General features: G+C 49.3%; 1 long non-coding RNA gene across 8 annotated transcripts in view; it reads left to right on the forward strand.

Moving 5' to 3' along the window:
• LOC140687484 (uncharacterized) overlaps positions 1 to 24191 on the forward strand; it is a 388836-nt gene that overhangs the window by 256158 nt on the left and 108487 nt on the right. For 6 of the 8 annotated variants that reach the window (XR_012061878.1, XR_012061879.1, XR_012061874.1 and 3 more), the window contains one exon: positions 1319 to 1440. The exons of the other annotated variants lie outside the window; for them this stretch is intronic. This is a non-coding gene — a long non-coding RNA (uncharacterized lncRNA). The remainder of the gene's footprint in view (positions 1 to 1318; positions 1441 to 24191) is intronic. 8 annotated transcript variants of the gene reach the window in all.

Genomic DNA, 24191 nt, shown 5'->3' on the forward strand with positions numbered 1-24191 from the left:
GAAACGTTGTTATACTAGAACGGTGAGGTCCTGCCTCCATGGAGACGGGAACAATGACTCCAGCTCCTCGTGAACAGGAGCTGAGGTGGTGCTCTCTTGTCTTTGTTCACATCCACCCAATTTGAGGTCTCTGAATGAGGTGTCCACCTCAATCTTACCATGTTGATTTTTAAGAAAGAGTCACAGTTAAAACATCATATTAGTCAGTAAAACTGCAATTACAAGAAAAATGATGCAATCATAAAATAAGAAAGTAAGCCCTATTTTTTAAAAAAAAATTAATCTCCTGCTTTAAATAAAATCAAACCTTGCATTGACCTGAGAACTTGGTTAATGAGGCATTTGCCAAGTTGTTTAGTTTTTATGGCTTGCCAAGTGTGTAATTACTTCGCTTGGCACTTTTAGAAAATTTTATTATAAACCCTTCTTCCAAAGAAAATTATGCAACATAATTATTAACTCTAAAATTACACACACATTTATCTGCTAGGATTCGCTTTTATGCTTCAGCTGTCACTTCAGCATCTCCCGCTTGAATCACGCACCTGTTCACAATGATGTTTTCAATGCGCTTCTACTAATTTCCCATTATATGGTAGAAAGCCAAACACTGGGAAAGAGAAAGTAACAAAAACTGAGCTTTAATAGAAAATCGCTTCCTGTGACACCCGAGACCCTGACAGCCTTCACACAGAACAAGGGCCGTTGAGTCCTCGTCCCTCGTGACCATGTCATTCACGGCCCCTGTTGTACATTTTCACCCGTTTTGAATATTTCAACTGGAAACAACAGCACTTCTGACTGAGCCGCACAAAGGCAGGCTGGATCATGTCAGGGCTGGATTCTGTTCTTGCTTTCTCTTAGATGTTGCCTCTGAAAAGAAAGAAAAGAATGCCTTTTTTTTTAATGGATAGAAGAGAAAATATCTAAGGACAGAGATTCATGAAAATCAGAACTTTATTTCAAGATGATCTTCACCCAAACTTCGTCTCTGAATTTCCTTCATGTGAGGCATCTGCTGTCCGCTCCGCTCCGCTCCGTTCCCCGAGGAGTCCCAAGGGCCCAGCCTGAGCCCCTGCCTGAGCTCGATTCCCTCCAGATGCTCAGGGATTATTTGTCAATGGGCTGAATGACTGCATTCTCCTGTTGCTCCAGTTCATCAGTGATCAGAGCAGAGAGACAGTTATGGGCTGAACTGTGTCCCCCCCCCATGACATGTTGATGTCCTGCCCCCTGGGCCTCAGAATGCAACTGTATCTGAAGGCTAAATGAAGTCATGTGGACAGGTCCTGATCCAACGTGATCGATGTCTTTATAGGACCCAGACATGCACAGAGGGCCGACGAGGGGAGAAGATGGCCATCCACAAGACCAGGGGAGAGGCCTCAGAAGGAGCCAACCCTGCCGACACCTTGACCTGCACTTCCAAACTCCAGAACGGTGAGAGAACAAATTTCTTTTGTTTAAGCCCCCAGGCGCCCAGTCTGGTCCTTTGTTACGCAGCCGTAGCCAGCTGAGACTTTGCTCTGCGTGGTGGGGGCTCTGTGAGTAGCTATGGAGTGAGATGCACTAGTTCCATGGAGGCTCCATTGTGAGTTACAAGGCAGAAGAGAAGTGGATTCTACATGTGGCAGTGTGGTGGGATTGGCCCATAGGGAAGTGCCACCTCCCAGAAGTGGGTCCCTGTGGGTGACCACGTCCAGGGAGACTGGAAAGTGCAGAGTCAACATACCTGGGTGGTCGTGGCTTCCTTCGTAAGAGAACGTGCCAGCATTTGCCTGGGCAGTGGTGGACAGCTTTACTCTCATTTTCATCCACATCCATTATACAAACTTCCCAAATTGTCGGGTTAAAGAGCCACTGGAAATTGCTGGATATGTCATAATTACAGTGCAAGGGGAAATTTCAAAAATGCACTCATCCACGCACACGGGCACGGGCCTCCCAGGGCCTGAGGGCAGCTGTCGTCTTCTTCCTGTAACGCATCTCGCCCCAGGTGTCGCGTTAGTCGCCCTCGGCCCGTGGAAATGCGGCAGTGGGTCAGACTGCAGCTGACTCTCCTGGGTGCTCCCTGTCAGATGAAGGTCTGAGGCTGAACGCATTGCTGCTTGTAGAGAGACAGTTTTTATTGAGTCTTTATTTGTAGAACAATCATTCAAATGACTTAAAAACAAAACAAAACAAAACTTTGTTTAGAATTCTTGAGGCACAGGGCTGAGTTACTTCCACTTTTACTGACCCGACACTTCCTAAATTGAATTGCCTCTTTGCCTTCTGGTTTAGCGTTAGAGAGTCATGTTTATTTCTCTGGGAAAAAAGGACACAAATGAAAAAGCTCTGGAAAACAATCTTTTTCTCCCTGTGACCCCTGAGAGCCTATCTGTGTAGCCCCACCATGACCACACCCCCTGGTGTTCTTTCCCAGATACTCTTGCTTCTTGCTGGTTGCCTCCTTAGATAATCCAAGAGACACCCCGTGCAAATCTGCATGTTGCATTCTTAGAAAACATTTTTAGTCCCATTTTAAGGAAGGAGTGAGACATATTTTCACTTTTACACCTTCTGTTCCCCAGTGAAAACATTGACTTGAAAGCCAGGCTTGCAGACAGCTTCCCACTTAAACAATAAAAATGCACTGAAATCTCTCCAGTGATACCAGAAGCTGTGTGTAAGATGTAGGATTCAGGTGTTTGTAAGCATCTAGAATATATGGAAATTCACCAAGTGAAACCAACGAAGCACATCACTTTTTGCTTCCAAACGACACATTAAGGAAGAAGAGCAGCGCTTCCTGTGGGAACGTTCGCTTGGCCCGAAGGAGATGCCTAATTAAGCAACAAAGGAAAGGATGGTTCTGCCTGTAACCCACTCAGTCATGGAGGCAGGTGGATACAAGGAAAGACTACAACCTTCTCAGTTTTATTCCCTGGGGGCCCCACCTTTCCCCAGGGAGAAGCCACCCTCCAAAATACAGGCACAGTTTAACGTCACAGCGTTAGTTCATGTGAACAGTGGAGCCTTCAGACAGGGACTCTCAGAGCCTTGTCACCACCGGTCTCACAGTGACGACAACTGTAAGCCTGGAATGTGCATTTCCCTTGGCCAAGTGTATTATTTTTCCTCAGTGATTAACTGGAGGAAAAAGGGAAAGTCGGGCCTATGGTGATTCCCAAATTAAAATCAAGTGATGTGACCCTATACCCGGCCAGCCTCATTTTAATTTCCACTTAGTAAAAGGACATTTTCTTAGAATTGTATCTTACTGTTCTTTTTTTATTACATCTCGAAAGCTTGCCATATGGGGAGGAAAAATCATGCTGCTTATCAGGTAGACTTGCTCTAACACAGTCCCAGCCCTGGAAACATCTTGCATTAACGCTTCATAAAGCTCATCGTGTTCACTGTCTGACTCAAATCACGAACAAAAAGATGTGCGGCTTCCCTTAGTCCATGTGTCTTTGGAAATGTACCTTAAAGCTCACTGTCTGCAGCAAACAATGCAGACATTATACAATGTGCTCATAATTCTGGGAAAGCGTCTTTCTTTCATCAGCGCAACATCCTTCCGAGTGTATCTGAGCACTGAGTCGCATCGAGATCACATGATTTTTCAGGCAAGACAGCAAAACTTGCTTTTGATGAGAACTCTTCCTTTAGAAGGCACAATTTCGGGCATCAAAAATGTGGTGATAAATTGATGTTCAGCCGTCACCCCAGTGCTGTTCCACATCATCACAGAGGAGTGTGAGAATTACAAGAAGATCTCACCCAGATGGAGTCAGAGCCTGGGGCTGAGAGTGGTACTCTGACCCAGAGGTGGGGAGAAAGTGTACTGGAGCGGCGGGGGCGGGGGCGTGCGGTGCTGGGCAGAGCTGGGCACGAGAGGGACCCTCACTGCGGCGTGCCGGAGGAGACTCTCCACAGCACCATCCCTGGGCCCGCTGACCGAGGCCACGTGGGGCACTCAGCCACCAGCGTGCTTCCTTCCTGTCCCTTTAGCTCTTTGCACCGCATCACCTCATGGCACCGTCAGGAGCACCGAGGCAGGGCCTTCACAGGCGGCAGGGCAGCCGTGCACTCACACGAGACCAGGAAGTGTGAGCGGAACGCAGCTTTTAAAGTCCGCGTGGAAGCGACCCAGCCCGGCTCTTGGGCATCCGTCCCCTTCACTCCCCCGTTTCACTCGCCGCCTGTCGACTTAGGTCAGCCCCTTGCGCGGGGGACCCGGCTTCTCAGAGTTCAGCCTCTTCCGTCTCCCTCTCTCCCAGATGGCGCCAGGGTGGGCGGGGCCGTGGCTGTGGGCACAGGAGGCTCCTGAGTGGCATGTGGACCCGGGCCACCCCTGGGGTCTCAGTTGGCCTCTGTGTGGAGCTTGGCCAGACCACTGTCCAGTCCCTGCTGACCTCTGGGGCTGCCGAAGGCACAGCCAAGGAACCCCTGGGCCATCTTTTCTTGACTCTCTTGGGCCCGGAAGTCTTCCCTTGATCCATCTCAGGTCTCGCTGGCCCTTTTGGGTCTGGCTGTGGCCCACCCTTGGCCGAGTGGTTCACCCTGCAGCCCTTGGTCATGTCTTCACTTCTGAACGCCTCCTGGGGCCCATGGAGACCCCTAGAGGACTCTCCCCCACCGCCCCGCCTCACCCTGTCACTCTGATGACCTGCCCTGGATGCGGTCATCTCTGCCGGAGCAAGGGGAACCTGCAAAGTGCTGGTCTCCTCATACAGGGCAACCTGGTTTGGTTAAAAAGGTCTTGGGCTCGGCTTCCTAGTTGCCTGTATTGGAATCTAGGCCACTTAAAACCTGTGAGAACTTGGTCCTGTTATTTACATTTCTGGTACTTCCGTTTCCTCAAGTAGTAACCTCTACCTCTTGTGGTAACACCCTTGCACCATCGAGAACATTGAGCACCGTGTAGGCAAGCCTCAAATCACTGCATTGTTGTTAATGCGACCTGGAGTCCGCGGTGGTAGCTGAGGTAGAGGGGACAGTCAGCGCTTCACTGCTGAGCCAATGTGGTGCCACAGACACTGCGGAAGTGTGCCGCTCCTACTAGCCAGCCCACGACGACTTGCTGTGTGCCAGGTATGGCGACTGGAGGATTAGAACGCCTTGAGCCTGGCTCTGACTGAGCCCAGCTTTACTGCTGGGACAAACTAGATCACAGAAAGGACATTACCAGCCCTGGGTAAAGAAATCAACCTTAATTTTAATTTGTAGTTTGACTTCCTGTCTTCAGATTAGGGTGGGACGAGTTCCGTGCGCATGTGTGTACTCAGAGAGGGGCATTCCAGCTGGCCTCCCGTGCTTCTTACACGGTGTGCTGAGTCTAGCTGGGACTTAACCCATAGCTGTATTTCCAGGGAACTAATACAGTTTGACCTGCCATCTTAAAAGGACAGTAGGATGCTGGCATCTGTATTGGTTCTGTCTTGCTGTGCAGCACGTGGCCTCCAAACTTAGAAGGTTAAAATGACAAACATTCATGATCTCCCATGGTGTGTGAAAGTCTGGGATCCAAGAGCAGTTGCGCTGGTGGATTCTGGCCGAGGGTCTCTGGAGAGGTCATGTTCCAGCCTCGGTGGGGCTGCATCATCCATCCAAAGCCTTGACTCACACTGGAGGATCCTCCTCCAAGACAGTGTCCTCACTGGGTGTGGGCGGGGGGGCTTGGCTCCTCACCACTGTGGGCTCCACAGAGCTGCCTGGGAGCCTCACGGGTGGGAGCTGCGCCCCCTAGAGACTGACCCGAGAAGGACGCAGTGGGCAAGAAGCAACCTTCATCATCTGCTTCATTTTGTTCCTTGGAAGTGTGTCAGTAAGTCCAGCCATTCTCAAAAGGAGGAGAGCCAGGCTCCACCTTGTCGAGAGAGGACTGTCCAAAAATTTGTCTGTTTTAAAACCAGCACCTCATCCATTCATATTCCTTTAAACCCCAAGGGAGCTCGGTGGCTTGCCTGAGGCTTCGGTTGTGCTGCAGGCAGTCCACATTGCACATGCGCAGTACTGCCTGTAGCCCCTGCGGACGTGGCACTCACCTGGACAGCTGCTGGGACAGAGGCACCTGGCTTTCCCCCATCCAGCCAAGGACCAAAGCATTCACATTTCTAGGTTGTAAGTGCTAGGGGATGGTTTTGCTCCAAACGTATACTCTGCACCTAAAACAGCTTTTAGCAGAGTAATTGTTCAATAAATAATAGTCTGTTGAGTCCGTCAGTCAATGACCACGGCTGTGAGTGCTTACTGACATGCAAAGGACTGCATACCAGCCTCAAAGAAGGAAGAGCACTGAAGGGGAAGGACCGCTTAAGCATCAGTGGGAAGTAAAAACGTTGAGAACAGAGTGTGCACGTGCGTGTGCGCGTGTGTATGCAGGCATCCACACAGCTTACGGATAAGGAAACGGAGTAGGGGGAGGTCTATGCAGGCCTTGTCAGCTTCAATTACATTTCCCTGAACTTGTAGCTAAAAGATGATAAAATCCAGCATCTCTGTGAGCACTCAGCATTGTTAATTCACGGGCAGGAGGCACTTTGGGTGAATTCTAAATGAGAAGCTAGATTTTCAGGAGCCCAGCAGGAAAATCATCACTTGCTCTAGTTGAGAATAGTTATCAGTGATTAGTGTTCCTGTGTTTGATGTAGCTTTCTGCAGCATGGGGTGAAGTGGCCGGCTCTCAAGACAAGGCTCTCAACACAGTGAGACAAGCCACGAGCAGGAGTGAGCGGGGCCGGTGTCCAGGGCAGATCCAGGATGCTTCTTCAGCCGGGAGAGAAGAGGAGCTTGCTGCTGGCCAAGGCTCCGCCTGGAGGGCAGAACACTTCCACCAGCAAGTTGAACAGTCACGGGAAGAAGATCATGGACGAAGCACACATTATATACAGGCTCAGCCTCACGTCTGTGCACAGATGGACATTTAGATCATTTTTCCAACCCGAGATTCGCTGCACAGAGCCAAGATATGCATTAAAAAGTGAGAAGTTTAGCTCATTACTGTGAAAATGGGTGTCTGTGATCTGGAACTGTGTATAATTGGCGTTTTGTTGAAGAATTGATGGTGGACTGGAGTTTTCAGTCCAGTTCCACGGGGCGTCTTGTGAGCCTGCCTTACGCCGGGGGTGTGTGGCCCTGGACACGCAACAAGGAAATAACACACTGTGGTTGCTGCCGTGATTTCACCTAAAAATTAAGCAACGAGAGTCACTCCCGACACATGCACCCCTCACGTATTTTTGGGGTGTACATGGATGGTCCTGTGGCTCTGTGTACAGACTCCCAGCCTCTCAGAACTGATAGCAATCTCTCTGGAGGATCAGGGACTTTAGACAGAAGATTGACTCTTTCCTCTGAGCATGAAGGTGGTGAATGATTCACAGAGAAGACAGGCCGGGGTCCTCGGGGATGGATTATTAAAGAGGAGTGTAGGCACTGGTGACTCAGTGGCAGCTGGTATATGAGTTGTAACTAAGCTTCGCTCAGAGCTAGCTGGAGGCCTTCGGATCATTTATCAGAACACAAACCCACGTGGCTTCTTAAAATGTTTCATAATCATCCACAAATGGTTTTTAAAAAATTATTCAGTTTCATAAGTACAATCATCTTGGTTGCCTCTAAAAATACACCTACCACCGCAATTTATTTGGACAATTGACAGTTCCTCTCAAGTTTGTTCAGTTTTAATATTTACTGTGGTATGTAACCAGGTTATAAATAATTATGTTCCCTGGAATTTATTTGCCTCAGTAAAATATAAAATTTAGTTTAAATATCTCGAATCTGATTGCTTTCAGAATATAAATATTCTCTCTGCTCTGAAATCTGTATGAATCATCAGGTACCGGTGGAAAATATTACACAGTCATAATGCAGCCTCCAAAGGTGACTGATGACTGCTTATCACAGCTTCCACTGAGCAGTATTAGGCATCAAATGATTCATCAGTCATATTTCAGGAATCTGTTTGACTAACAGGGGTAGCAGCATTTAAACCTTACAGCAAAGACTTCACATCAAAGCTACCCCACACGCTTATCCTACCTTAAGACAAATTTGGAAACCAAATGTGGAACCGAATGTGGGCGCTCGCATAATTATCTGAGCACACTTTCGCATTCACATCCCTTCCAGGAAAACCACTCCTCTCTCCGCTGCGTGCACTTGATGAAGTCCGCGGTCTTGCCGGCCTGCAGTGTTTGACGTTGCTCAAATGAAAGCAAGTAGCAAAAATGCTAAATGACATTTCCATTTTCTTATTTAAAAGATTTAATGTTCCATACTGAGCATGGCATTCCTCCACTCTCTTATAAATATCTTGCAAATTTTGAGAGTGTCAAACTTAAAATGCCAATTAACTAAATTAACAACCCAAATAATTGAAGAACGGTATCCTTAGAGTTCTGGGTGCTTAATTTTTATTTTTGATAGTCATTGAATTGGAATTTCCTAAAATTAAGCATTGTTGAGAAATCTGTATCTAAATAACTTCTTTTTTATTACAGTACAGTCAGTTTACAACATTGTGTCAGTTTCTGGTACACAGCATCATGTTTCAGTCATACACGTACATACATATATTTGTTTTCACATTTTTTTCATTATAGGTTACTACGAGATATTGAATCTAGTTCCCGTTATTATACAAAAGAAACTTGTTTAAATAACTTCTTAAGTGTGGCCCAAACCCAGTTGCCCTAAAAGTATCAGAAATAATTAGTGATTAAGAACTCATCCCTCCATGTAAGTTGTGAAAACGTTTTGGAAGCTGCCTTTCTCCTCCCCCCCCATTTCTTTGGTCACTCGATGCTCCCCTCATAACCACAGGGCTTGCTTCCTCGTCTTCTCCAAGTCCTTGCACCAATTTTCACCTTGTGCCCTCCGGACACCATGCTGTCTAAAATGGTGACGCCCCTCCCCAGCCCATCCCCACAGCTCCGGACGCCCCTTGCCCTGGTTTTTGGTTTTCAGTCCCTGTCACCCCGGGCGTGTTGTACAGTGTGATCCCTTGGGATCCCGGCCGGTGGGTCCCGGCGTCTGGTGATGCGGAGTAAAGCCACGGCAGAGCTGGAGGTGCCTGGTGGGATTTCACTGCCCGCACCTCGTGGTTGCTTCTGAGAGTTTCCTGGTATCACAGGCGGGCTGTCCTCTCCCACCAGTGGGGAGGGCCGTGTGGATGTCTGTTTTGGGCACCTCTGAGGTGATGCTTCTTTCCCTCTGGGCCCCGGTGGACGCCAGCAGCCCGGGGTGACCTTGGCCTGCCAGTTCACCTGGGCACAGTGAGCAGCAGTCCTTCTTCTGGGCTGCTTGGACGCCTCACAAACATTTCTGGATCAAGAAGAGCAACACGGGAGCTTAGAATTTGGCGAGGAGTCAGCCGCTCCTATAGCTCTCCCCCCTCACAGGGCGTGCAGCCGTCTCGAAGACGCGGCGTCGGCCCTTTTGTATGCAGCACCGGGAGCTATTTAGTGGTGCTAACATACTAGATGTGAATCAAATCGATTTTATATTCTCACTTTTAAAAATGGGACTGTGGCACCATGCTTAGACCTTTCACAAAAGGGGACGTTTTTTCCCTCTTGTTATGGAGGCAGATCTGGCTCTAGAACTAACCATTTTCAGATCGTTCTCATGGCGCTGAAACAGCCGTTTCCTTTCCATGCCTGTGTGCATCCGAGAAACACGTCTCCCTCCCGTTGCTTCCCTCCTGCACCTTGACCTGTAGTCTAACCTCTTAAAATGCGTGAATCAACATCAGGGTACACGCTTAACAGTTTCAAGATAAACTCTGCATAAAATGGCTACCTTTGGAAATATTTTAAACATGTTCTCATAAAATATTCCATTGTGAGGGATTTCTCCATTTTTAGATAAATTGGTCTATTTGAGGAACCTAAAATTATGATTTTGCTTTCCCACCAAACTCTCTTTAATCCTGGTGCAACCAGGCTGACCTGTAAAGATGGTACCCTAAATCCACCTTAAACTGCTTCCATTTCTGTTTAGTTCGGATTCCTTTTCCTGCAACGCAGCGTTTGCAGTCTCTCGGGGGAAAACGTCAGGTGGGTTCAAAAATGCTGAGGCAGCCCAGGGTGACCTGCCTGTGCACCCCGCCCAGCTCACCTTCCCAGCGCCGGCTCAGGGGTCCCTTGGGATCCCGGCCGGTGGGTCCCGGCGTCTGGTGATGCGGAGTAAAGCCACGGCGGAGCTGGAGGTGCCTGGTGGGATTTCGCTGCCCGCACCTCGTGGTTGCTCCTGAGAGTTTCCTGGTCTTGGCTTGACTTTGGCCACTCTTTCTGTCTTGTCGTCTCTGAGACATTAGTGGGCGTCATTCAACAAGTCAGTGTGCCCATTACCTGTGCCAGGCGTGTCCCTACGCACTTTACCAGATGACCTCATTGAAGACACACGGACACCCCCTGGGGTGGGCGTGCTGTGATGCGCACTCTGCAGAGGAGTGGATGGAGGTGAAGGCGGGCTTGACACCTGATAGCAACAGAACTAAAGAGAGCTTTGGTGGGAAGCCAGCAGCATCCCTACGACTGTGACACCAGAATGTCCCCAGACATGGCCCCATTTCCTCGTGGAGGTAGGATTACCCCCACTGTGGCTCACGGGGCTCTCTGCTCCAGTGCCATCCGAGGGGGCCCTGAAGACGACCCCACGGCTCTGGTTTTAGTGGCGGGGGTTGGCCTAAGTGTCTTTAACGTGCCATCTAGCCCTAACACCCATGAGCCTTCTGTCAAGAAGCTCATGACCTCGCAGAGGAGGCAGGACAAGTGCAAAACCAGACGTGAGCATCCTCGTGCTTTGCTTTGATACCTTCCCTCCTGGAGACACTGAGCTGAGGATGGTGAAGGTGCTCTCTGTCCTAAGGGGGCAAGTGCACATTTTCAAAGGGCCAGTTGCCTCTGGCTTTCATGAATACAGGCCATAAAAGGTCTTAGCCGGCCGGCTGTGCTCTGTACGCCTCCTTGGGGCAGCCTTCTCCTTGGCATGCTTAAGGGATGTCTCGTCCCTGAATAGGAATCGGTGGTGGCTTTCTAGGAAGGAAGGCCTTTGAACAGGGGCGGTTCGGGCAGTCCCAGCCAGAGCGGCCCACGCGTTTCCGGTGAGGGGACCGGCCCGCCTGCAGGCTTCCTGCCTGATGGGGGCATCCTGAACCTGACTGCATCTTCAAAAGAGGAAACCAAGTGCGTGAGGACTGAGCACTTCAGTGAAACTGAAATTACAATTATAATATATTTTTTAACAGAAGTGAACAGGTGGTGTTTTAAATCTCTCCAAGAGTAACCGATATTCAGCACTTTAAGCACCCGGGCTGCTGTAATAAACATTGTCTAATTATGTATTCTTGGGAGTGCATTTTATGTTGGGTTTTCAAATTGGAATTTGGATCCAACTGAAGTTATCTACACAGAGCAGTTTTTGTGTGTAGTAAAGTAGCGATTCAAAATATTAGGTATTTTTTGAGTAACTTCAGTTGGGGTCTCCTGGGAGCTGCTCTCCGGGAGGGACGCAGTTGAGAGCTTAGAGTGGGTCCTTCTACCTTTGAAGTTCTAGTCACAGACCAGGCTGTTACAAGATTGTTATGGTCTTGAATTTGATGAAAAAGGCAGAGAAATATGGATCAGGTTAAGTTTTAACTTCCAGCCCAGCTTGGGCTGGGTACTGGAATTTTCCCTGCCACTGCATTTGGGACATCTCCATGTCCCTGACCCCCAGGTACCTAAGGGTCCCAGCATCACCAGTTTACTTCCATGGGATGGAAAAGTCTTCCCCAGTGTGGAGCCCCTAAGATGGTGTTCGTGACTCAAAAAAACATGAACAAATATATACAAATGTATTTGGTGAATTATGCGTTACATGAAATTATATAAGTTTTTTTTTTTTACAAGCAGAATTGCCTAGAGTCTTTAGCATAAAACTGCAGTCAGATTATTCAAAGGAAGTTGTGTTTGTGGGGAGAGGGTGAAGGTGTGTCACTCAGGACCAGAGTTGTAAGGACACACTGGCGGAGATTTTGGGTTTGGAAAGAGGCACATGGTCTTGGAGGTGAGACTCTGGCTCCTCCAAAATGGAGGAGAGGACTAGGTTTAGCCGTGCGGGTCGGGCTCGCATCCATGTCAGGAGGTGCCCACACACCCCGGCATGCACCGTGGCCCCGCCCTCCTGTCTCGCCGCCCCCCTCCCCCGGGCTCTTCTCCTCCATTCCAGGGCTGCCCTCCGTGCTCCTTACCATCCATCCCCTCTCCCTTCCTCTTTGGTCCAGACTTGGCCTCCCTGCTCTCTTTGGTCCTCATTTCCTTCTCGAGGCCATAGGCTTGCACGCTCTGGGGCTCTGCCCTGCTCCGCCCCGCACATCCTCGCCTGGGGTGTGGGGCAGAGGAGTCCCTGCAAAGAGAACAGCCGTTCTCAACAAGGGAAGCCGCTCACACTCTGCCTTCTTAGCAGCTGGGGTTCGGCACTGAGAGAAGGTTCTGTGGAGGGAGAATCTCAGGCATAAGCAGGGGCTCCCGGCCGGCAGTCTGGGATCCCCTTCTCAGTGTGGTTAAGCACCCAGATTTGTGTGCGTTTGGTGGCAGCCGTGCTGCTCCCCGAGAGTCTTTGGGGAAGTCACTCAAACTGTGCCTCAACCTCTCTTCTGCAAATTAGTGGTAAGTCTAGTAAAAGCTGTGGCTGTTCATGACATAATGCACGTAACATTCTTAATCTCAGCGTCGGGCAGGTAGGAAATGAGGGACACGGACGGTCTAAGTTGTTGTTATTCGTGTTGTGATCATCACCCCGTTGATTCCAGCATCGTATCCCAGAGGACCATCCAGAAACCCAGAGCCTCCACCTCAGGGCCTCCCCTTCCTGGGGCAGCAGCACAAGGGAATCAGCTCCCTCCTCCGGAATCCGAACCGCCTTCTCCCGGGGGCTCTCGCGCTGAACTGCGTCTCTCCGGGTTAAACGCTGCCATGGCCCCGAAGCACACAGATTTATCCAGTTGTCATAGTTGTTGGGTTGCTCTGCGAGAAAATGACTTCTCCTAATTAACACAGCAGTGCACGAGTCACTTCTGGAGTCCTCGCAGCACAAACTGCCCAGCTGCTGGTCAATCCTTCCGAAAGATAGGGAAGATCCATGCCTGGAGTTCTCGCCCCAGCTCTGGGTGCCCCCGCCGCCGCCCTTGTCTCCCCTGCTGTTCCCGCGAAGGTGACAGGCCCCGTGGGAGGGGGACGGTGTCAGCTGAGAGCAGGCGGGGCTGAGGGAGTGACTTGGTCTTTTTGATGACGCGTTCTCAGCTGGGTTGCAGGGTGCTAATGGAGGCAGGGGGATGAGTTTACAAGCCCATTTGTCTCCAGGACAGAACTGAGGCTTTTATTACTACGGAAGCGTTTCAGGTATCTAAATCATAGAATTGGCTCAAATCTCTCCCTCTCTTCCTGAGCATGTAAACTAAGTCTTCGTCTTGGCCAGTGAAGTGCGTGTCCGCAGACATCAGACCCAGCCAGCACGGCGGAACTTCCCAAGACAGAAGCAGCAGTCCGGGCTGGGACGGGCTCACAGTGGGGCCGGGGGGAAGGATGCCTTAACCCTGAGCAAGGCTGTCCCAGGACAGTTGTATTTCCACTTGCGTCTCACAATGTGCGTCCCCATGTTTGGTGACAAGGAGAAAAGAAAGAAGCGTCTGGATGTCCATGCTTGCATGTAAATTCCCCAAGTCTTCTAGTATCCCGAGAGACATTTCCAGCCAAAATTTTCACTTACTTGCACTCACAGTCCACGCACACACTCCTCTGTGGATCATTAGAAACAGGTAAGTCTGTGAAGCAGATCACAAGCCAGGCCTCCGATTCCGCACAGTGAGCACCATCGGCTGATCGTACACACGGGCATGTCCATCCCCAGGGCCTACCGCAGGCTGCCCCTCATTTAATCAGGGGTTGCCTAGTGTTCAGCCCCTTCAGCCCGTTCAGCCCCTGGGTACTTTTCCACGTGTAAATGGCAGCGTAAACGTCAGAGCGAAGTGAGCTGCGCATCTGGTGAATTCAGGCGATACCGTTGTCGGCTGCAACTGATGAATCAAAAACCCTGCTGTAGCTTGTGAGCTGTGTTTGCCTCGGCCTGCGTGCTCTGACTTCCTGTGGACCTTGTGTGCCCTGTCAGAGGGTAAATGATAATTTGGCTTCACGGTTTTTGTTGCTGTAAACCCTAAGACGTCCTGCACTTCGGTGTGTTTGCTCCTTACTGAGTCCCTGGCACCTATTGCAGTGGTTGGTGCAGAGTGGGTGACCCACACACGTTTGTTCATCGAATATTATTTAATGAATGAGTAGATGGATGGATGGGTGGGTGGGTGGATGGGTGGGCATGGTGACATAGGGACTCTGAGACCAGGATCGGGCTTCAGTAATGGAATCTTTTATCCACCTGCTGGACCTTAGCTAATGACCACCGCAGCTGCCATGTGTGGTTTAAGCATATCTCAGCGAGGGATTTCTTACTGCAGGTCTCAACCCTGGCTGCACACTGGAATCACCTAGGAAACTTTTTGAGATAATGAAACTATAATGATGGTGATGATTGCTCTATAAATATCCTAAAGCCCACTGAACTGTACACCTAAAGCAGGTTAGCTTTATGAGATGTAAATTATATCTCAGAAAAGCTGTTCAAGAAAAGTGAATTCCTAGCCCGGAGGTTCAAAGTCAGCTGGTCTGGAGTGGAGCTGGTAAGATCTCCCCTGGTGCTTCTAATATGCAGCCCAGGCTGAGAAGCACTGGTTTAGTCTGTGTGGGACTCTGTGACAAATCAATTTCTGGGAATCCGGGGCCTACGATGGAGACCGCTGATTATTCTATTTGCATAGACCTGGCTCCCCAGGGACCCACATCGAATGTCACGTACTGTCACAAAAGTCTTAGCTCCATTGTTCCCAAACCTGACCAAACATCTCTCAGAACAGGGAGGTTGTACGGAAGACAAGTCCCTGGCTGCATGCCAGCGTCCTGACTCACCATCCCTTGAGTCAGGGTCTGGAAATCCGAATCTTTAAGAGCTCCTCCATAGAGTCTGAGACCCCTGGCCGAGGCTCATAGGACTACTGCACAGATGTGCTGTGTTAAAGTCAGCCACCCAGGACTCCAGCCAAACAGCACATGTTCCCAGAAGGATCATATGTTTACCTCCGTGGAAACTGAACGCACAGTCGCCAGCCTATTGAAACAAATTAATTTAATTAAAGGAGAGGGGTGTTTGTAGGAGGCCAGCCGGAGGGAGAGGCTGGCCTCTGCCACGTGTTGACTGTCCAGCCGCGGGTGGTATCCTCGCACCCCTGGTACCACCCTGCTCTCCGTGTCCCCCAAGGAGAAGGCGCCGGCCCTCCTGACATGCCAGGTCCATCTCCTCTCTCTGGTCTGAATCTCATGCTTTCGTGAGAACTGGGTTCTCAGCGACACTTTCATCCCTTCTGGAAGCTCAGTTTCTCGTAGCCGTCCTGTCTTCCAGCTCGTAGACATGCTTCTCTCCCATCTTAACAAGAAGTAAAACCCCTTCCCCCCGTCCCCACATCCCGCCTCCCCAGCTGAACCCTAGTTCCACCTCTGCTTTGCATTCAGCCTCGGTTGCCGTCACTCCCGGCCGCTGGTCCTGGCTCACGAGCACTTCCCGCCTGTGCCCCCCGGCCCCTGCCCTGACGTGGCCCCCCGCTCTGACCTGCCTTCCTCGTGCTGGCCTGGGCCTTACTCTTTATTCTTTCTTTGTCTTTATTTTTATTTGTCTGACTCTCACCCTTTATTCTTACCCTCAAGGCTCTCATGAAGCCTCCCAGATGATCACTCAACTCAATCGGAAAGGCAACAACACTACATTTCAAACGCTTCTCAAATTCAGCATCTCCTACAGTTTTCCCGACCAGACCTCTGGCTGTGGTCCCGGTCCTGGTGCCTGGCACCACGCTCCATCCACCCCAGCCCTGGCAGCTTCCTTCTTTATCCTCCTTAATCAGTGTTCCCTCCATGTGAGAAAGGTTTTCCCTCCAGGTATTTCTCAGATCTCTGTGGTGCTCTTAATCTCTGCAACCTCACATGATTCCAAATTGTTCTTTCAAAATGCAAAACTCATCACCTCTTCCTCCTAAAAAAAATCCATAAATGGTCCTCTGTGGCTCTTTGGATAAAGAACAAAATTTCTAACCACTTCATTTAATATCCTGGATAGTCTGACCCTGCCTGTCTCTGCAGCTTCCACCGGAACCCTCTCCGCCTGCTCACTGCTCTCTGCACGGGGGGAAGAGAGCACACGTGGGGCTTTCTGAGCCTAGCTGCTCAGTGCTTTGTGCAGTTGCAGCCTTACGTGAGCCCTGGAAAAGTAGCTGTTGACCAGATAGATACTGAGCTGCCCATACCTCCGTCTGCCTGTGCATAAGCTGGGGCCGACCAGAGTAGCTCACACTCCGGAAGACCTCAAGACGATGCCGCGTGGCAACACTTGTGAGGTAGTCAGCTCGGCATCCAGCACATCGCTGGGGCCCTGAGCATCGATGGTGATGATGGTGGTAAATTGATCATCATATGGACAAAACCCAGCTTGCGCTAGATGATCAATTACAGCTGTTGTCCTGGAAGCAGGTCTCACAGGGCGTGTGGCTGGGAACCAGTGTGGCCCCCATTTCCTCTAACGTGGAGTGGACAGGGGGGTCTGGGGCGGTTTCCTCCTTTCCCAAGGACCCTGGGTGTGGCCATGAGCCCTGCTACGACGGGCCGAGGTTGGGGTTTGGGGAACCGCTGTTTGATTCAGGACAGCTCCCCTGTCATGGCTTCCCTATTAAGCTATGGAGGAATGGGTCTGTGCCCCAAGCCCCGAGAGTGATACAGAACTGCGGGGGGTGGGGGGGTGTTTCACCCAGTCAGGGTTCTTTGTGCCGTAAGCACATCAAAATCCAACCAAATTGGCCTCAGTATGGAGAAGGCACTGACAGCTGGGGATGCAGCCAGGCTCAGTCCATGTCCGGGCGTCCTGCTCTGTTCTTCTTTGCTCCCTCGTCCCAGCCCGTCTACCCCCAGGAAGGGCTAAGGAGCCGGCTGACGTCCCAGCCCAAACGTGTCCCCAGGTGAAGGTTGACCCCTTGGGGGAGGGAGTCTCTGAGCGGGTCCTGTGGTCCATCCTGATCGAGCTGACATGGGTCGCACATCCACCCGGATCTGTGCCCTTGGAAATAAGAGGTGCTGATTCCACCAGGTTGGGGTTCTGCCCCCCACTTGTAGGGGTGGGGATAAAGCCTCACGTGGGCGTGTGGGAGGGTGTGAGAGGCTCCTTGCAGGGACATCGTGAAATGGTTACTAGGAGGATGAAGAAATGCTGAGAGCAGAACCCAGAGCCCAAACTCTGATGCTCAGACAATTTGAAATCCTCAAAAGAATCTAAATTCACTCAAGCAACTTCAGGGAAAATTGCTGCTTCAGCTCCAGCTGCCAAATAAAACATCTTCCTGACCCACCAGCACCCCTGGACTATCTCTTGGACTAAAGAATTTAAACTCCAGTCTCGAGGCCCTTGGAAAAAACCAGCTGGCCTTCTCTTAACTCCAGCATCGCGAACTGAATCGTCAGGAAATGAGCAGAGCCCGCTGAGCGCTGGTGTCGGCCGACTTCCAACTGTCACGTCTTCCCTGTTCTCCCTGGCTCGTAGCCGCTCTATCTGGGGATCTTGACAAGTTCCTTACCATTCAGGCAGCTCCCTGGCTGTTACGTCCTTGCTGACCCTAGAATATTAGTCTTTTGTGTGCTGTGAAGTCAAACGCTTGCTTGAAATCCGAGGAAATTATAGTCAGGCTCTCTCCTGTTGACTCTTTGTGCTGCTTCCTTGAAAATTTCTACCAGATCGGCCAAGCGTGGTTTTTCCTTGGCGAGTCCACGCTGACTCCCTGTAATTAAGCCAGGGTGAGCACTGCGCCCACTTGGCACGCGGCGTCCTGTTCCGCACTGACTCTCTGTGACGCCGGGGTGGAGCCACCAAGCGCCTGAATAACAGAGCAGCACCTGTGGCTCTTTCCCAAAGAACCAGCCCGGGCTCTGGTCCCGCCTTTTCTCGTGGCTGCTTCCCTTCTGCCTGAGAAGGAGCATCCCCAGGGGTGCTGATTTCGGGCCGGGAGGCAGAAAGCACCTGCTCTTTGGAGGCTGAAGTCTTGCATCCAAACCCAGCTCTGCCTTTTAGTAGCTTTGTCTTCCTGAGCAAGTCACCAAATATCTCTGAGCCTCAGTTTCCTCATCCATCCGGTGGCAATGATGGTGACCTCTGGGCAGGGCTGTTCACAGAACTGAGTGAATTAATGAAGCCGTGCAGAGCGTCCGTCAGAGGCACTCACTCCACGGCTTCCCGCGCAGCCGGCGGGCAGTCGGTGCTGTCAGTGGCTTCTCTCTGCAAGCCGACCACCCCCGACCCCAGCCTACTACGAATCTTATTTCCAACTGTAGCTTTCTTCACTGTGTATGACTTTAAATATGCATTTAAGTTAATTTATACAGAACACATAAATATGTTTAAATTCTTGTCACGCTTAGTAGAACCTTTCTTGTACAGTCTTGATGCTTACCTAGGAAAGTCCTCAGCGAGACACCTGGTTTCTCTTCACCACTTATCCCGGGGGTCGGGGGCCAGGGGCTTCTGACTACTGGACTTGGGGAAGGATCTGGGCATGCTCAGTACAGCTTCCTCCTCCCTGTGGAATTTGCAGCCGGAAGGTTCCGGTCTACCCTCTGTTTCCCTGGAACGATCTGGATTTTCCATTGTGGTTCCAGTGCAACCACTAACAGCGCCTTCTTTTGCGCGCCGTGTCCCAGTTTGGGTGGAAAAGTCTGCAGTCACAGGGGAACTTGGTCTCTCCCTCTAGAGGGGCTGCCACTGTCCAGCCGTGCCGCGTCCGGACGGGCTTCCTGCAGGGGTGGGCAGTAACGCACCTGCTTGGCTTCTGTAAGGAAGGTGACCTTTTACTTTTCTCTTGCCCCTGTTTGGCTTTTTATTGGTACATAACTCAGGCGGGACGAGAGCGCTAAGAACACCTACCCCATGTGGAACTCACGTCCCCAGTCCCCATCCTATCCTACCCCTGAGTCAGACAAAATTGACTCTTACTAAAGAAGCCTTTCCTCCGGCACGCCTCCGCCCTCCAGGATCTGGGAGGGACACCTGCGTCCTCTGAATTCCCCAGGGGGCCCCTCCGAGGCTTGTCTGCGTTTCCTGGTGCCGGTTATGCTGATTTGTGTCTTATGTGCTTCTCCGGGGTCAGTCCTGCTTGGGTCCAACTCTGTCTTCAGAGAGCTCAAAAATGCACAGCTGGTGCGAGTCTCTAGCCCAGAGTTCAAGGCTTTGATGTCGTCTGGGCTGGAGCTGGGAGATGCCGTGCTTAGATCCCTGCTTCTCTGAGCCAGGAAGCCCTGTCTCCCTGTTCTCATCTGTCCGCAGAGCACCGCCCCAGACTGGTCACAGCATCTGTGGACTTCCTTCCTGTCCCTGGTCTGGGAATTGCTATGCTGCCCTCCTCTGCCTGCTGCATCCAGTCCCTTCTGGGCACCTCCACCCCCACTCATCTAGTACAGTTGCCTTTAGATCTACCTGGAAGGTATTAGAGTCGCTGGATCCAGCCTGACCTGAAGCGAGACCCTTTCTATTTTCTAAGCTTGGAAATTGCTGTAGACCTAAAAGTGGAAGATGCAAGAAGATGCCAGTTCTTCACTTCTCTTGTAAAAGAATAAATCCCTGAGATAATTCTACTAGGTGCTCGAGGAGGTAAGGGTCTAAGAGACTCACACCAACTATGCAATTTTGTGCCCTGACGAAGTGGAAATACAATTCCTACGTGGCACTTAATTTAATCCTGACGACAGTGTTCAAAGGAAGTTGCTGTTTTTCAATCTGGATTTTACAGATCACATAACTAGTAACTGGCCAAGGGAGAACCTGAACCCTGACATTCAGCACAAGCAACTGTATCTTATCCTCTCTGCTCGTCTGCATCCAAGGACTCTGTGTCCTGGAACAATGGGCATTTGGGGGGCGAGCCGGGCAGACTGTGCCAAGGAGGATAAGAGAGGCACCTTCTTGCATCAGTGCTGGAGGGGATGGAGGGTGGCCGTGGAGACCCTGTGATGCCCAAGGTCAGGTGCACCTACCAAGAGGGAGGCGGCAGCACAGAACTGCACGGGATTCGTCAGCTAAAATTCTTACTTGCTACATGTTCCATCTCTTAGCCATCTGAGTTCTGAGTTCTGAACGTGGCTACTCAGAGCCACCCCAAAGTTTGCCTGGGATGTACCCAACGGCTCCGTCTCTGTCACCTTGAAAAGGTTTGTTAATTGAATCCATAGCTGGAAAATATTTAAAATAGGATATGCTGTTGCAAGAAATTATCTGTAAATAATCGTCACAGTGATAATTTTGGAAAATGATAAATGCAACTGCTATAAAAACACACGCTTTGTAATATATAAAACACAGGTTCATAAATAAACGTGGGAAGTACTTAATAAATTACATGCTGAACAAACAAAAGAAGAAATGGATGCTTTGAATTTTACTATTCAGCCTCCTCATTTTGTTTCTCCACACCCACCGAGATTTTCATATATGTTTTTTCAAATCTAATGAAGGTTATTTATTATGTTTAAAGTAACTGTGACTTTCCTAAAATGGGATATGCTGGTATCTTATAAAGAAACGTGTATGCTTCTTTGAAATAGAATGCATCTCTCTACTCAATGTGAACATGAAGTGTTAATTCATTACAGCCTAGGAGGGGAAACAAGAAAGAAAAGAAAACGTGTATTTCACGAAAATCAGCGCCGAGGGTACTTCAGTGAGTGCGCGTTCCGCTGCACGTGGCATCATCGTCGCCTGGCGGGTTGGCAGCAGACCTTGGGCGCGGAGCAGAAGCATCGGTTGTCTATAGGTTGCCGGCGATGTTTATTGTTACAGGAGGAATTCCTCCTACATCAGGGGATTGTGGGATTCTTGTTGATTAAAGTTCCAAGACACCGTCTCAGAATTGTAATGACATCAGTCAAGCTGAGCTGAATTCGCATACGAATTCAGTCACCATCCATTTTGCAAAGTAAATATTTTGAGAAAGAATTGGGAGAAATGAACAGCATTTTCATGTTTCATGTATTTTTCACGATCTGCATGAACAAACGTGCCCTATGGGGCAGAACAAAATCCGCGGTAAGAGGATCTTAAATGGAGCACGAAGAAAGTGCTTATTTCAGCCTCCACCAGGGTGGCATGGGAGTGTTCTGACACCATGTTCTGAGGGCAGAGAATTCAGCTTTGGGCCACGGAAGCTGGCAGCTGCCATCTGAGGCCTCTGTGTTGATATAGCTGACGTTTAGGATCAGATGAGTGTCTGTATTGGGGGGGGCTGTCCTCGGCATTGTAGTGGCAGCCTCCCTGGTTGCTACCTGCCAGATGCCGGCAGCACCTGCCTGGCAATTGTGACAACCAGAAACGTCCCCAGACGTTGCCAAGTCCAACCCCTCGGGGAGTGGAGTCTTCCCCAGTTGAGAATGTGGTTGTCCCCAAGTCTGTACAGAATGTCCCTGCAGCAGTAGCCTGTGCAAACAAGCCCTTACTCTGCACCTTGGGTCCCATCTGTTCCGGGACCTCCAGTCCTGCTCCCAGAAGAGAGGACCGCTGCGTCATCTGAAACAGGGCCATGCTCTGGTCACGCATTTAGCCAAAGATCCCTCATCATCTTGCAGCTAACATACACTGAGGCCCGGGGTTGGGCTCCTCACCGTGCACCCCGGCAGCCAGGGCAGAATCCAGACACTGGGTGTCCCCTCCGTCAGCGTGGTTCCTGCAGGGCGTCAGGGAACATTAGGAAGCCCCCCTCTCTCCTCAAGCCTGGTCATTTGACAAGTGTTCCCCTCCGTTCAAAGACAGATCACTCACTCCGGCAGCACATGCGCTAAAACCGGAATCGCCCAGAGAAGATTACACGGCCCGTGCCAGGAGGACACGCACATCCGTGACACGTTCTATCTTTTTTAAATTGGGAGCTCGAGGTTTGCAGATACCAACCACTATGTATAAAATAGAGGAACAACGAGTTCATACTGTAGAGCACAGGGAACTATATTCTTGCAGTAACCTGTAATGAAAAAGAACGTGGAAAGGAATATGTATATGTCTATGGATGACCGAAACATCATGCTGCCCACCAGAAACTGATACAGTGTATTCTGACTATGCTTCACTAAGAAAAGAAAAAAAATCATATATATATACACACACAATCTTATATAAACGATGTATCTATTTGTAATTTAAATGGTTCAAATGGAAGAAATTAAATATGTTCTTTACATTCTTTATGTTTTGTTAAATTACATATAACATTATCATGTTACTATACATGTATTTATTCTAAGTTTTTATATTAAATGATACATATATAATTAACAGAACATAAGGACTCAAATGTAAGGAATACACACAGACACACATAAATAACATACAGACTGCTGTTTCCTTCTATTATTTTATCCATTGACTTTTTTCATTAAAAAGAATTCTCTGCCCACCCACCCCTTCTGCATGGTTTCTGCTCACGCCCCACGTGGGTACGGGATACGGAAAGGGCGCGCAGGGAAGAAATCGGGCTGGTTAGTAAAAGTGCGAAGACGGCATGGTTGGTTCACTCTGGAATCTGTCAGGGCCTCACAGGGGAAAACAGCCGTTGTGGCTCATGGTGCGGACGGTACAAATTAGAGACTGAAACGTCGTGCGGGGGGTGAGCGTGTGAAGGAGGGGCAGTGCGCCATGCCTTTCACGAGGAGTTGAGTTGATGCACATGTCTGGGGGACAATTTGTTGATACGTTTTGGAATTTCAAGTGTAGGTACGCTGCAACCTAGCCATCCAGTCATTGGAACGCCCTCTAAAAAAATACACGCTTAGTTTTTAACATGGTTACTTGCTGGGAATGAGAGATGGGTGAGAACAAAGAATGAAGAAAGAATATGGCAATTTATTCTCTCTAGTTTGTATTTTTTGGATTTTCCACGCTGAGTATTAATGTATTATTTGTGTAAATTGAAAAATAAATCATAGAGAGCTGGCCGATGGACTACTAATAATTCAGAAAAGCGCAGACACCTCCTTAAATACAAAAGTAATCTCTGACGTCATTATTTTTAAATGTATAAAATATTATTAATATAATATTTTAAAACTATTATTGTTCTAAGATTAAAAAGTGAGATATCAGTTTGAGACAACTGGTGTAGGGAGCAGCACACAACAATTATTTGTGAAAACTTAAATTGATACAAGATTCCTGCTGGACCACTTAGAGCTACAAATTGAAATCTTTCATAATAACCATACCTTTTGACTCAAAAACTTGACCTCTAAGATTAGAGCCTAAAAAAAATTACAGAAATGAAACATATGTACAAAGATTTATACTAAAAGATGTTCACTGTGTTGTTATTTATAACGTAAACAAGTGGAAAAGCGTGAATGTTCCTTACTAAGGAACTGGCTAGCTACATCACAGCATCACATTAAGATGAAACATTGTAAATTACTAGAAATAATGCAGGGTGAGAAATATGTATTTCACTGAAAATGTATATGTCATTTTTATTTTTTAAAAAAGCTATGGAATTACGTTTTTAGGGTGCTCCGTTCTAGCCTCAAGGTCTATCGTAATCTGCAGGTGAGATCATTGGTGGTTTTTAATTTTACTTTTGTTGTCTGTGTTACCCAAATATTTGTGTTCTTTAGGGAAAAAAACTCAAAACAAATGTGGAGGGCTTCACATCAGGCAAGAATCCACCTTCTCCCTCACTGAACTTCTCCGCAGGATGTGGCATTTCTTCCTGTTTACCCCAGGGAGTTGAGCTGTGGGGCGGGTCGGGGAGGAGGCGCGGACACCTCGAAACACCACGAGAAGGTGACTCGACTTCGGAGTCACCTGGAGTTGCCTTCACTTTCTTTTGTAGTGTGTGTGCAGGTGTGGTTTGAAAGTGGGAACTACAGGCAGATTTTAAGTCTGATGTGTTTAAAAAGGTTGATGTGTTAAAAGCAGGTCACTGAACGAGTCAAGGGCTGGAGGGAAGAGAGTCAAGATTCACATCCTCTGGGGTTCCAGGGATGCAAGGAAGTAAAGATGAGAGAGTCTGGAGTCACAGGTGAGGGCTGAGGATCTTGGAA

The sequence above is a fragment of the Vicugna pacos genome, chromosome 19, assembly GCF_048564905.1.
Source record: "Vicugna pacos chromosome 19, VicPac4, whole genome shotgun sequence".
Taxonomy (NCBI): Eukaryota; Metazoa; Chordata; class Mammalia; order Artiodactyla; family Camelidae; genus Vicugna; species Vicugna pacos.